At 45.3% G+C, this 13545-nt stretch overlaps 1 long non-coding RNA gene across 1 annotated transcript in view; it reads right to left on the reverse strand.

Moving 5' to 3' along the window:
- Positions 1-8308: 8308 nt before the first annotated feature.
- Positions 8309-13545, reverse strand: part of LOC114904835 — a 38586-nt gene continuing 33349 nt past the window's right edge. The window contains exon 5 of the long non-coding RNA XR_003796043.1: positions 8309-8616. This is a non-coding gene — a long non-coding RNA (uncharacterized LOC114904835). The remainder of the gene's footprint in view (positions 8617-13545) is intronic.

Genomic DNA, 13545 nt, shown 5'->3' on the forward strand with positions numbered 1-13545 from the left:
GAGAAGATCTGTCTGAGAACAGCCTCAGATGGCCCGGTCAGCAGCCAACTCTCAGAAAGTCCAAACCCCCATCTGGGGCTGTGGCTAAGCATCCACATGGGAGAACGCATCCTGAGGTATTTTCAGCAACCATTGGTGGGCAAGGCATAGGGGAAATGGCCTGAATTTTGGAAATAGACCTTGGTTTAAAACTCAACTTCACTATTGGCTCTGTGCCTCTAGACAAACTACTTGCCTTCTTTGTGCTTCAAGTTCCTCATGTATAAAATGAGGAAAATAATGCCTACCTTGTAGGCAGGAACGGATCCAGGATGTGAGGCATGCATAAGTTTAGGGACCCTTTCAAAAAAAGAATCCAAAGGTTCAGTGAGGAGTGGGGCCTTGAAAGGGCCTTGTGTTAGTGAGGGGCCCTGAGGCTTAAACTAAGCCTGCCTTTGCTCACAGGGTGTTCTGAGGATTATAGAAGAAAACATGAAGCCCTACGCAGTGCCTGGCTTCGAGTGGGTGCTATGGGAGAGCTAAAGCTGTCTGGATAAAGACTTGAACACTAAGTGTCTCCTGAAAGGTACATAGATATGTTTGCAATGCGTAGAAAAGTGTCTGGTAGGATACATTCCGTGGCACGTTGCTAGCTGTTGCCTTGGTAGCCATTTTCCCTTTCTTTTCCATAACAGAAAACTGACTTCTGGGGGGATGGCAACGTACTCAGCTAAAGCCTAGCTTCCCAAGTGTCTCTTGCAGCAGGGTGTATTTATGAGACTAAGTTCTGGCCAAAGAAGTCTAAGCAGAGAGGTGTAAGAGACTTCTCTAAAATCTTCCTATGGGAGAGTGACATGAGTTGAGTTGTGGACCCTTGCAAATTCATATGCTGAAGTCTTAATTCCCAGTATCTCAGAATATGACCTTATTTGGAAATAGGGTCCTTGCAGATATAATTAATTGAGATGAGTTCACTAGGGTGGGTTGTAATTCAATATGAATGGTGTCCTTATAAAAATGGAAAATTTTAACATAGACACACACACACATTGGGAGAATGCCATGTAAAGATCAAGGCAGAGAATGCAGTGATGCTTCCAAAGGCCAGGAACAACAGATTGCCAGCAAATTACCAGAAGAAAGGAGAGAAGCATGTAATAGGTTTTTTCTTATAGCTCTCAGAAGGAACCAACCCTGCTGACACCTTGATTTCAGACTTTTAGCTTCCAGAACTATGAGTTAATACATAGATTTCTGTGGTGTAAGCCACTCAGTTTGTGGTACTTGGTTACAGCAGCCCTAGCAAACCAATACAGAGAGATATTCCCTGCTTCACCACTTTTCCATTCTGCTGCCTAGAATGCAGATAAGAGGGCAGAGCCTCCGTTAGTCATCTTGGCCTTGAGAATGAGAACTACATTCACAGATGGTAGATCAGAGAGCTAGCAGCCTGGGACCCTAAAAACTTCATGGAGCTACCAGACTAGCCCTGGACTGCCTACCTTTGGGCTTATTTTCCTGAAAAATGAATAAACCTGAAATTTTGTTGTTATTGTTTTGTTTGTTTGTTTTTTGAACCATAGCTGAGCATAATCTTATACACACAATTTTGATAAATTAGTTACTCTTTGGAGAGATGACTAGGATTAGGTATCAGTGGTAGGGAAATTTTAGCTTTATCTGTAATGTCTTAATTTTTATATCAAGAATATATTCATGTATTCTTCCGTAATTAAAAATAAATTTCTTTTATAATAAATTATAAGGAAAAAAAGAGGGATGAGAACCTATACATAAAAGAGACCAAGAAATACACCAACCGATTGCAATGTGTGACCCTTATTTGGCTCCTGATTTAAGCAAAAATATTTTAAAAAATTATTTTAGATAATTGAGGGAATTTTAATATTAATTGGATATTTGATATTAAGGACTTACTGGTAGTTTTTCTGTATGCTAATAATATTGTAGTTATGTATTAAAAACGTCCTTCCTTATCTTTTAGACTCTAGAACAGTGTGGCTCAGCTTCAGCGCCATTGTTATTTTGAGCCAGACAGTTCTTTGTGGTGGGGTGTTCTCTTGTATGTCGCAGGATGTTTGCCAGCATCTTTGGATTTTACCCACTAAATGTCAGTAGCACCCCCCCCACACACACACGTTGTGACAATCAGTAATTGTCTCCACACATGGCCAGATGTCCCCGGGGTGGGGTGAGGGGCAAATGGCACTGGGTTGAGAACTACTACCATAAAACTGAGAGATATTTTCTGAAATATTTATGGGTGAGGTGATTGGATGTTTGGGTTTTGCTTCCAGATAATCCAGGTGATGGTGTGGGTAAAGTGTTCCACAGTAAAAAGTTTAAAATATATTTTAAAAAGTTGAGTCTATTTAGACTTCTCTTTCTATCAAATGGTGGACTCAATATTTTAAAATATTTTCTTACAATGAAATCTGAATATATTGGATTTAATATGGTAAATATTTACCTTTCTTCATCACAGATTTTTGTCTCACGTCTCCTACATGACCATTAAAATGCAAGGCTCTGGGTTCCAGGTCTGACTGTGGGCAGGGCGCCCTCCCTCCCCAGCACTCTCTCCCACGTGCTAGCTCAGCTCCACCCTGCTGCTTTTTTTTTACCCAGGGGCTCCTCTTGGGCCCTACTTCTCTTACCCGGTGACCTAACTCCTGAGGCCTGCCTCCCAGCTCTGCGCTGTGGACCTCCTCCCCTAGTCCTTAAGCTCTAGCCCAGAGCGGGCGTGTTTAGAGCCGGATTCATTAGGGCCTTGCTGCCTTGCCTGTCCCTCAGAGAGTCCAGCCCATTAGCTTCTGGCTCACTGTTTGCAGAAGCCTTGTGCCCTGACAGCACCAGGCCAGCACACTCCCTTTATACACGCACCACACCTACACCCATATTCTGCACCTGCTGCTTCGCTTGGCCACCTGCTCAGGATGCTCTTAGGCCTCCGTGCTGCTTATGCTCCCCTGGTGCCTCTGCTGAGACTGACTTTCAGGCCCACTTGGTCCTCTCAAGGCCCTGAGCTTTCTGGGGTTTAGGCAGGACCCCCTCACGACGTCGGCTAAGAGTTACCACCCGAGTCCACCAGGGGTCAGTCAGAGTGTCGGTAGGGGCAGGGGCCTCTCAGCTGGAGCCACTGGGGGTTGAAAGTTCTCTGCTGAGGGGCTATGCAGTTGGCCCTCTGGGGCCTTGGTGGGGCTGCAGGCTCAGCTTCCCACCCGAGGTCTGAGGGGCAGTAGGCTCTGTTTGCGAGATGCCCAGGAGCCTGTCCGCGGCTGAGACACCTCCATCAGCCCGAGGCGGGTGGAAATAGCTGAGGCACCGAGTAAACTGGGACTGCAGACAGTCTTCAGACAGAGCAGGGTGCAGCGTGGAGTACGATGGGCCTGGCTCTTTTTACACAGACACTGTTCCAGCCACAACTGACAGCTTTCAGACGTGGGCGGTGTCTATCTGGTGGAAGGATCTTTGAGGTGAGAGCGTGGCAGGGGGCCTGAGCACGCCCACTTCCTCTGCCTTTCTGAGTATACTGTTGTCAAGCTACTAATCCTGGTTCTGCTCCATTTTTGTGCCCCTTAAAGGAGTAGAATGAGGTGAAATCTGGCCACCTACTTGCCTGGGAGGCAGTCATGGCCGCTGGTGAGTTTCCAGTGCTTTGAGAGCTGTGGGTGGCTTTATGTGAGGAGTCATTTCCCTCCCCTTCATAAAAACCGGATGATGTGTGGGTTTACATCAGGGCTTAGGATCGGAGAGCCCTGGGTTCAAATTCCGGGTCCTCTATTTATTAGCTGGTGAAACAGGAGGCAAGGTGCTCAACATTTCTGTGCCTCACCTTCCCCATATGTGAAATGAGGATAATCCTGCCTGCTTCATGGGTTGTTGTCTATTAAATGAATTTATATGTGTGTGTGTATATATATATATATATATATAAAATATATACTTATATATATTATGTACACATATAATGCAAAGGCAGGACAGGAAAGAGTAATGTGACGTTTCATGTCAGAGAGGTGGGGGATTGTTCTCAGTCTACACAAGTGGCTCTTCCTTTCCACAGTCTCAGTAGACACCTACTTATGATATTTGAGGGGTCGGTAATACTGCCTGTGCCCATTACCATAGCTCTCTCTAACAACAGCTACAGTTTATTGTGAGCCTGATCATGTATAGGTAGAGACCCTATTCATCCTTGGCCCTTTTGTCAAGCAAGTGAAGTAGACCCAGCAGGAAGATTGCTGACTGGCAAGGGGGGGGGGCAGGGGAGAGCCATTTAAGATTCTGGAGGAAGAGCATTATTGAAATAATCAAATACAGGCACAATAGGACTACTGTTATTTGAGGGTGGAGGCCTACTGATTGCTCAGAGGTGTTTGAGGTTAGGGCTCACCAGCAGCAGAGCTCCTAGCCTTTGTTTGTGGAAACTTGTTTTTGCCTACACACCATCCCCTCCCCCTTCTTCAATACCAAAGGGTCCTTTGGGAACCACCCGTCTTCCACTCTTTCCGTGTAGTTCAGGTGGGAATGACCTCACCCCCACCACGCCCACTCTGCTTCTAGGGCAGGTATATGACCCAGACTTGGCCAACCACAGTCACAGTGATTGGTTGAGGAGTAAGTCCTTTGTCCAGGGAGGGTCAATGAGAGTCAGCACTTCTGCTGAAAGGGGCACTCTTTTTCCACTGGAGTTGCTAAGCTGAGAAGACGTAAGCCAAAGCCAGTGGTGGCCACCTTTGCCACTGCATGGGCAGAGTCTACCTGAGAATAAAGACAGCAGAGGGAGAGGGCAGATCCAAGAGACAGAGTCACGTAGAGTTCTTGTTGCCCTTGCTGAGCACCTGAAACTAGCCATTCCTGAAGCTGTCAAGTTTTAAATTACATGACCTAACATATTGCCTTTGAAAAGACAGCTTGAACTAGGTTTTTGTTAATGGCAACCAAAGGGGTTCTGACTAATTCATCTTTCTATTTACTTTTATTTTGATGAAAAATTTGCCATTTTTTACATTGTGGCGTAAAAAGAGAAGTCTGACATGTTTGACAACATACTTTTGACAGTTCTATCTATTTCTGACAAGGACATGCTGGGAAGTTGTGGGAACACATCCCCTGTGTCCGTCCCCCTCCTTTCTGAGTACACTTTTATTCAGAGCTACATAAATGTATGCTAATGACCTTACGATGATGACAATCAGATCTGCGCTCCAAGAAGATTATAGCAGAGTCATGAGTAAGATTAGAGTAGGGAGAGACAAGAAGCAAAAAGTCTACCCAGGAGGCCAATCTGATGATTCAAATGAGAAGTGATAAGGATCTTTATGAGGTGGTAGCCACAGAAATGGAAAGGAGAGAGCCTGCAGAGGTGGGATTGTCATGGGTTTGCAATATGTTAGAGGGTAGAATAGTCAAAATAAAATGTTTTCATCTGCAAGGCCTGACCGCCCTGTTTTGTACTTGACTTATCTCATAGCACTCTTTCTCTTGCCCTGTCTGCCCAGATACACTAGCCTTTGTGCTCACTGTGCCCTCTGCTCAGGACACTCTTACCCCAGATAGATCTTGGTTCATTTCTTCACTTCCTTCAAGGCCTCTGCGCAGCTGGCAGTACATCAGAAAGGCTTCCCTGAACTTCCCCTCGAGCTGTTTATTTTTACAACCCCCATCCTAGCACTCCTTATACCTGCGTAATTTTTCTCCGTAGTATTCAACCCCTCATTGACTATGTATATATATATATATATATATATATATATATATATTTCTTTTCTGTCTTTCTTGACTAGAATGCAAGCTCCACGAAGGCTTGGTGACTTCTGTTCACTGCCAAGTCCCCAGAACCTAGAACAGAATCTGGCACAAAGTAGGTACTCAACAAATACGAGTAAAGAAATCTTGAACAACTGGGACAGTGATGTGGCACTGACAAAAACAGAAACACTGGGAGAGGAGTGGGGCCAGGGTTGGTGGAGTGGAGGAGTGAGGTGGTGAGTTAGTTCAGAGCCCATGGAATTTAAGTCCAGATGTGCAAACAGCACTATCAGGCGGGTGGCCCAAGTGCTGATCGGTCGGGCACTTCGGGAATTAAGCATTAAAGGCTGGTGGAAGCTCTGGCGTCAGTGAAATTCCTGAGGAGACCATGGAGAGAGAGACCAGACATGGGTTCAGAGCCCTAGGGAAAGCCTACGGTGACCAACTAGTCCTAGGGTGCCCAGCACTTTCCTGGGTTAAAAACTGGAAATCTAGCTTGGGAACCGCCTGAGTGTCAGGCAAATTGAGAAGGGCCTAAGAAGGCCCTTCCACTGAGGTAGAAGGAGGGGAAGGACTGGTTGGAAAAGGCAGAGGAAAAGCAGCCTGGAGCTTCCTCACAGAACCCAAGGAAGGGGAGGACTCTGATAAGGACATGTCTCCACTCCTTTCTCTCCTCCCCCGAGACCAGTTTGGTTCTAACTTTCTGAGCCCAGGAAGGCTGAGTTACCTCTGAGCTTCGCCTGACCCCACCTCCCAGCAGCAGTTGATGGCTTCCTGGGAAGCCTGGCAGTTGGTTTAGTCCCAGGGCCAGGCCCCAGATCAACTGGAGCAAGAGTGAAGCTTTAAATTCTGGTGTCTGGGATCTTAAGTGATACCCTGGGTAAGGAGTTCTCAGTCAGTGATCATTTTCTGCTTGTCCCAAAGTAGACTTTAAGAGGGTAAACAACTCTGCATTTGCCTAGCCACTGGGGCTAAAGAAACAGGAAGTTGCCTCTTCTCTTGTAAACAACATCAGCCAAGATTAGCAGCACTTGTAAGGTGCTAGCTCTTAGCAGTGGGCACTGAGTTGAACCCAGGACTAACTTTCAAGTGAGGGAAATGATTGCTGGGTAGATAGAAATTCAAAAAAATCCTAAGGGACTTTTTTTCTTTTTTCACGGTACGCGGGCCTCTCACTGTTGTGGCCTCTCCCATTGCGGAGCACAGGCTTCGGACGCGCAGGGTCAGCGGCTATGGTTCATGGGCCCAGCCGCTCCGCGGCACGTGGGATCCTCCCGGACCGGGGCACGAACCCATGTCCCCTGCATCGGCAGGCGGACTCTCAACCACTGCGCCACCAGGGAAGCCCCTAAGGGACATTTTCAAACCTCTTTCTGAACTTGGTAGTTCTTGGAATAAGTCTTGAACTAAGTATTTGGAATCTTGGTTATTCTAAAGAGCAGATGAGACAATAAATTATAAAGTACCTCAAGATGTGTAATTTAATTCCATAATTAAAAGTGTATAATTATTTTAAATAATTACACAAATACAAGGTCTTATCACTAGGTCTCATTTGAAATGAAAGAACTGTCAATATGTGATCTGTAGAAAACATGGTCCCTGTCCTCAGAGAATGCTATGGCTTACCTATAGAGTCAGTACATATTCCCAGCTCATGATAAGAACTTAACTATATTTACTAACTGATATTTAAGGAAGTAGAAATAAATGTTGTGTCAACTCCCCGACTCTCTCACCCCTTCCCAGCTCCCTACAATATTCACATCCACCTTCCCATTGAGCATGGAGAAAAGGCCAGAGTGCGGCCGTATTTCCAGCCATCTTTCTTCACCCACAGACCCGTTCTGGGAAGAAAGCGTCAGGAATGTGGCAAGCCTGAGTTTAAATACGTTGCCTAGAAATTTAATTCAGTAAGTGTTTACAGGCCATCTACTTGAAGCCTAATGCTGCATTGGGCCCTTTGGGGATCTAAAAGAAGGTCCCTGCCCTTAATCTCACTGGAGTGAAAAACTCCAAAAAAGTCCCCCAAATGAGGTCCTGTGTTATTAAGTGCCAGTGTTAGTTGTAAGTGTGAAAAAATTCTGGAAAAGGGAAACATTAATATTTTAAGCAGACCTTATATTTCATGGAGGCTAGGCCATGAACTGGACAGCCTGTCAAGAGAAGGAAACTTGATGAGTCAGGGTGTAGTAAAATGAATAAGTATGGCAGTTGGAAAAACAGTGACAAGACTTTCTGCTGAGATCTAGCTTGAGAAGGAAGGGGGAAATGCTTCATCATTCCTTTCAAAATATGGATAGCTTTCAGTAGTATAAAAAAACCCCATGGCTCTTAAAAAGTTAAAGGGCTTAAATGAAGACACCTCCATACCCTAGGACTTGAGCAGATAACCTGGCACTTAGGCATTTAAAACCCCAGGTCTCTCTGGAATATGAAAGCCCACTGTGCTGGGAAGAAGCACTAGCAACTGGTCGATACAGCTTTATAAATTCATCAGGATAGGAGAGGTTATGCTATGGTAACAATGAACCTCTAAATCTCAGTGTCTTGATACAATAAACATTTATTTCTTGCTCATGTTACATGTGCAATATAGATAACAGTGCAGTGGGGTGAGCTCTATTCCATATAATCTCCCAGAAACCCAGGCTGATGGAGATTCACCATCTTGGAATGTTACCATCTTATCATACGGCTTCCAGGGTTGCTGTAGCAGGGGAAAGAAATCTGCAGTATCACGCAAGATGTTTAAACGACCCAAGTCTGTAGGTGGCTTATATCACTTCTACCAACATGCAGTTGGTGAAAACCCAACCATAAGCGAAAGGAACAATGGGATATATCAGCTTCCTTTGAGCCCTGAAAGAGGAAAAGTGAAATAGGATTTAGTAAACACACTGTGTTATATTCATCATGACCTATGATGTAAAGAATCTTACTCTATTGATAATAGCTAACACATATTTTGCTAATCCTTATAATAATCCTGTGAGGTAACTTTTATTGTTATCTCCATTTTAAAGATGAGGGAAGTGAAGGAAAGAGGAGTTAAATCACTTACTCAAGATCCCACAGCCAGTAAGTTAGCACAATAGAGTTTCAAACTCAAGTAGTTTTTCTCCAGAGTTCACACTCTTAACCATTATGCTATACTACCTTTGTCATTGATTTAGTTAAATTGGAAGTCAAATCATGGCCCCATGTACTCTGAGCCTCTCACACTGGGATAGAGAAAGCTTCTAGCAATAGTGCTAAGCTTGACTTTCACCAGGCCCCCTTGCCAGTATTGCCATAGCATCCGTAGTATAAATATATTCACAGTGTTTTTGACCTGCCTATCTTGGCATTCTATCTGTTCTAAGGGATGTGGCTGAGAACTTAATGGTGTAACAACTATATGGGTAGGTGCTGTTTCTAAATGCAACACATTCTTGCACAGGCATCAGCAATTGTCAAAAGCATTGTGTCCTCTGTTTCTGTCCTTGGGTGAGGCATTCTTGTTCCCCTGTTCTTAAGTGCTCTCCAGCATAAGTTCTTTTCATTCTTTGTAGAACAGAGGTTAAGTGAACTATATTTTTCTTCTAAATCAATGTAATGGAGCAGCCAAGTACAGCCAAGTGGTGGGGGAGACACTGGCAACTGGCCCTGAGCATGGCTGAGTAATGGTGTACTAGGAATCCAAGTTATCTCAAGCCTCAGACTTATTCAGGTTTGCTTATGTAACCCACGTGTCCAAGGTTAGACCAGCCTGGAAGCAACATTAGGGCTATAATTTCAATTACGTCCACAATTTTAAACTGGAATTTTGTTTATTTTGTTCACTGCCATATGGTGATCATCTAGAGCAGTACCTGGCATATAATAGACATTCAGTAAATGTTTGTTGAGTGAATTTGTTGACTGAATTCTGATCCTCTTTGGAGATACTGGTGTACTGGGAGAGCACTGACTTTAGAATCAAATAGACTTGGGTTCAAATCTTACAAGCTCTGTGACCCCTTGTAAGTTATTTTTTCTCCCTAACTTCATCCTTCCTCATTGATAAATGAGGCTAACATTACCTGCCTCTTAGACAGCTATGAGAATTAAATGTGTTAATTCATGTCAAATACTCAATACACTGTAGCTAGGTATGGCTTCTGTCTTACCAGAAAAATTCCTGGAAATCCTCAACGTTCCCCTCAAACATTTCTGAGTCTTCAGGGGTACCTTAGGTACATTCACAAGTAAGTCTTCTTGGCTACAAAACCTCACTCTTCTCTTGGGTTCCCCATCAGCTTCCTCCTCCTCTGCTCTGGTTTCTTTTGGTCTGTCTGATGCTGAGTTCTCCACTGCCATTTTGCAGTGCCCACCATGTAGGGTGCTAATATCTGAGCTGATACACTGCCTCCTACTGGAAGCCAATGATGTCAACGCTGAGTCAACAGCACTGAGGCCACTGCTGCTGCTGCCACCCCCTGAAGCTTTCACCAAAGGCACCATCATTGCCCATTAAAGTCACCGTGTGCTTCTCTGCTAGGCCATCTCACTGGGCTGTTGCTTCCAAGGACAAGAATCCCCCTGCTGAAGCAGGAAGCATTCTTAGGCTGTTCCTATTACCCTGGTCCCAAATGGCTCTGCAGATTGAGGAGTATTCCTGATCCACACTCCTTTCCACATGTCCCCATTGTGTTGTTTGTGTACCCCAATATCTCACAGAAACTTTCTGTGACTGTGCCTACCTCAGTTCTCCACCACCCTAGGCCCATCCCGGGACTTAGTCACATCCATAGCCTGCTGGGTGGGAACAATCTGAGCGGTACACACCAGCTGTTACTCAAACCAGTCCTTCCCCCACAAGTCATCTGTGGCAGCTCGTGTCTACCAGTTTCTTCCTCTCCTAGAAAGAGTCCTTCCTTGGTGGTTCCTGGGCCCCTCATACAAATAGGTTCCTGACAGGCCTCCCCACTGGCTCTCTAGACCAGCCCTGACATGTCTGAGCCCCAGAATAAATACGGCTGTCTCCAGCCCAGATCCTCGCCACTTTTAAAAGGGGAAAAATCGACAGTAAAGGTTAAAACATAACTTTCTTGGGACTATCAGAGCTGATCAACAGAAACTTAATACTGAGATTTCAAAATAAGGACTTCTTGGATAAACATTAGAAAAACAAAGGGGGCACTGATTGAGATGATTTGGTAAAAAGTCCTAACCTTTAACAGATGGGCGAAATTGCACCAAAATCAGTGACAAGGAAGTTACCTGCACATCTGGCGTCAGTGATCTGCAAAAGCTGATGGAGCTGGGAAACTCAGAAGAACTAGAGGAGGTACCCTTTGGGGATGTTTGACGAAACAAGGGCTATCACAGTGCTAGGGGCTATGCTAGGAGCTTTTCATACACTATCTCTAGTCTTCCACCCTGTGTTACTGGAAAAAACCACCCATCCCCATCCACTCCCTCCCATGCTCACTAGACGAGGCCTGGGAGGAAAAGAGCCTTGTCTCTCAGAGCGAGTGTAATCTGGGGCCCTCAAAAAGTACAGGGGGTAACTTTAAAGCTTTGACAGAGTCCTTGGACATGTTAAGGGAAAGCAGCATTTGCAAGTAGGGACTGGAGAGAGATGAATTGCTCTCATAAGATCATAGGAAGAATCTGTTTTTCCCTTGAGGATGGCAGCAGAGATGAAAACAGGCAGAAGAGAAAGAAGAGGAGGTCTGAGAGCCGTGGAAAACACCTGAGGAATGAGAGACCGAGAGAGATGATATTCATTTTTTGGTATGCTTGCCTGGCTGTAAATCCCTCTGTGCACTATGAAAAGGCCTTAGATGAGTGAGTTTTCATTGAAATTAAGGAAAAAGCTGAGCTCCACAACTAGATTGACATGGCACAGTGCCGAAGCAGTGTGTGGGGATGATGAAACACTATTCCAGAACTCAGATAACCTTGGGGAAGCAGGAGCTCACAGAGAGACCATTCACATCCCCAGCAAGTTTTCCCAGGGGGCACATGGGACACTGTCTGTACCTGTGTGATGGGTGTCTGAGCACATCTTAGCTAAAAATTAAGGGCCAGGAAGACCCTCTGACTGACCTCTGCTTATTTATACCTGTAGCCACATGCTTTGTATGATTTTTGAATTGTTTGTCATTTTGCATCACATTTATAAACATTTCCAATGTCATTAAAATCTCTTTGGAGACATATTTTAAAATTTTTTGCACAATATGGGTGTACCTTAATTTTCTTAACTCTATAAAATTGAGCATTCTGGCTGTTTCCAGCCTTGTTTTTTGTTTGTAAATAATTTTTTACTGAGCAGCAGTTTGTCTGATACCAACCAGGGTTCTTGGCCTTCCCCAATCAATAGGAATTGACTAGAGGACAGGCAAGGCTTTACTGGGGCTCCTGCGGCTGCAGGAGGGAGTGAAAACAAGTAACAGTTTCCCTGGCTCATCCTGGAGATGGGGCAAGCGGGTTCCTTATATGGGGTGAGGGTATGGAGGGGTGGCTTAGGTGTTTTGCCCACCCCTTTGGTGGTGTTGAGTGCAGGGGCATACACAGTACCCCGCTTTTGCTCCTGATACCCTATTTTTGCTCCTGGCTCTTGAGAAGTGGCAGTTGGGATTTTTTGGTCTTTTTGTCTCTTTTGTCCATAATCTGCCCGCAGTTATTTTTAGTCCCTTATAGTTTCTTTGTATTTTGTTGTTTGAGGAGATGTTTGTCCAGGTGCAAGCGCTGCAGCAAAGGGTCCCAGGCCCAGCCTGTCTCATAACTGTCCCAACATGAAGTTAGGTAATCTAGACTAACAGCAGTCTCAAAGCTAGTCTCTGTTGAGAGCCTGACGACACAGATGAACAATGGCCAGACCATATATGAAAATTGAACTCTGACCCACAAGCTCTGCAACAACGGCCCAGGAAGCCAAATTACAGCCTCTGTAGCCATCAGCCCATAATCGCCAACTTCCCTACATTTTGCCCCTGCATTCAAGTCAGGACCAACCAGAGACAGTCAAATACGCTTTCCAAAACAATCACATAGGGTGTTCTGCTTCCAGGTAGCCTCATGCCCAAAACCTCCAATCAGAGCCTTGAAGCCTTGAAGCCTTCCCTGTTTTTCACCATGAGGTTTTCCCACTCCACTACCTGTCTTTGAGTCTCTGCCAAAAGCAAGTGATCGTGGCTGAGTCCATTGCTATAGCAAGCTCGGCAAAAACAGTCTCTGCTTGTTCTCATCTGGGTGGTCTTCCTTTATGTCCACACTCCCCTCGAATTAACCTGGTGGACACTGACCCCAAAGGAATGTCACAGGCAAAAATACTGCATCAGAGTTTTTTCCACCATGAGCCATTGGAAAATACCGGCTAGAGAACCCAGAAGCTATTTTCAGCCAGGGGCCTCTCTGTGAGTGGTGTAAACCCCACCCCATGGCTGCCTTAAACCTACCACCCTCCGCAGTACCAGGAAGCTTAGGGCAAGTGTCTCAGGCTCTAGTGAGAGCTGGATATCCTACCATCACCCCACCACCTCCAGTCCCCAGCATCCTGCCACCAAAAGTACCCAGTGTGGAGTTAATGCAGTAAGAAGAGCCCTGCTGTCTACCTCCCTAGCTGTGTGATCAAGGATAAGAGGTCTAGAAGGACATCTAAGAGAAAAACACCTCCATACCCCATGCACACCTATCAGACAGAAGGTCCTTGGCCCAGTGTCTTTCTTGGCTACTTGGTGCCTGCGGACACACAGCAGCAGCTGAAGGAAGCCACAGAAAATAAATCAGCTGCTCCAGTCCATCGCATTGCCACGTCAC

This window comes from Monodon monoceros, unplaced genomic scaffold (genome assembly GCF_005190385.1).
Source record: "Monodon monoceros isolate NGI ecotype Baffin Bay Population unplaced genomic scaffold, NGI_Narwhal_1 Super_Scaffold_21, whole genome shotgun sequence".
Taxonomy (NCBI): domain Eukaryota; kingdom Metazoa; phylum Chordata; class Mammalia; order Artiodactyla; family Monodontidae; genus Monodon; species Monodon monoceros.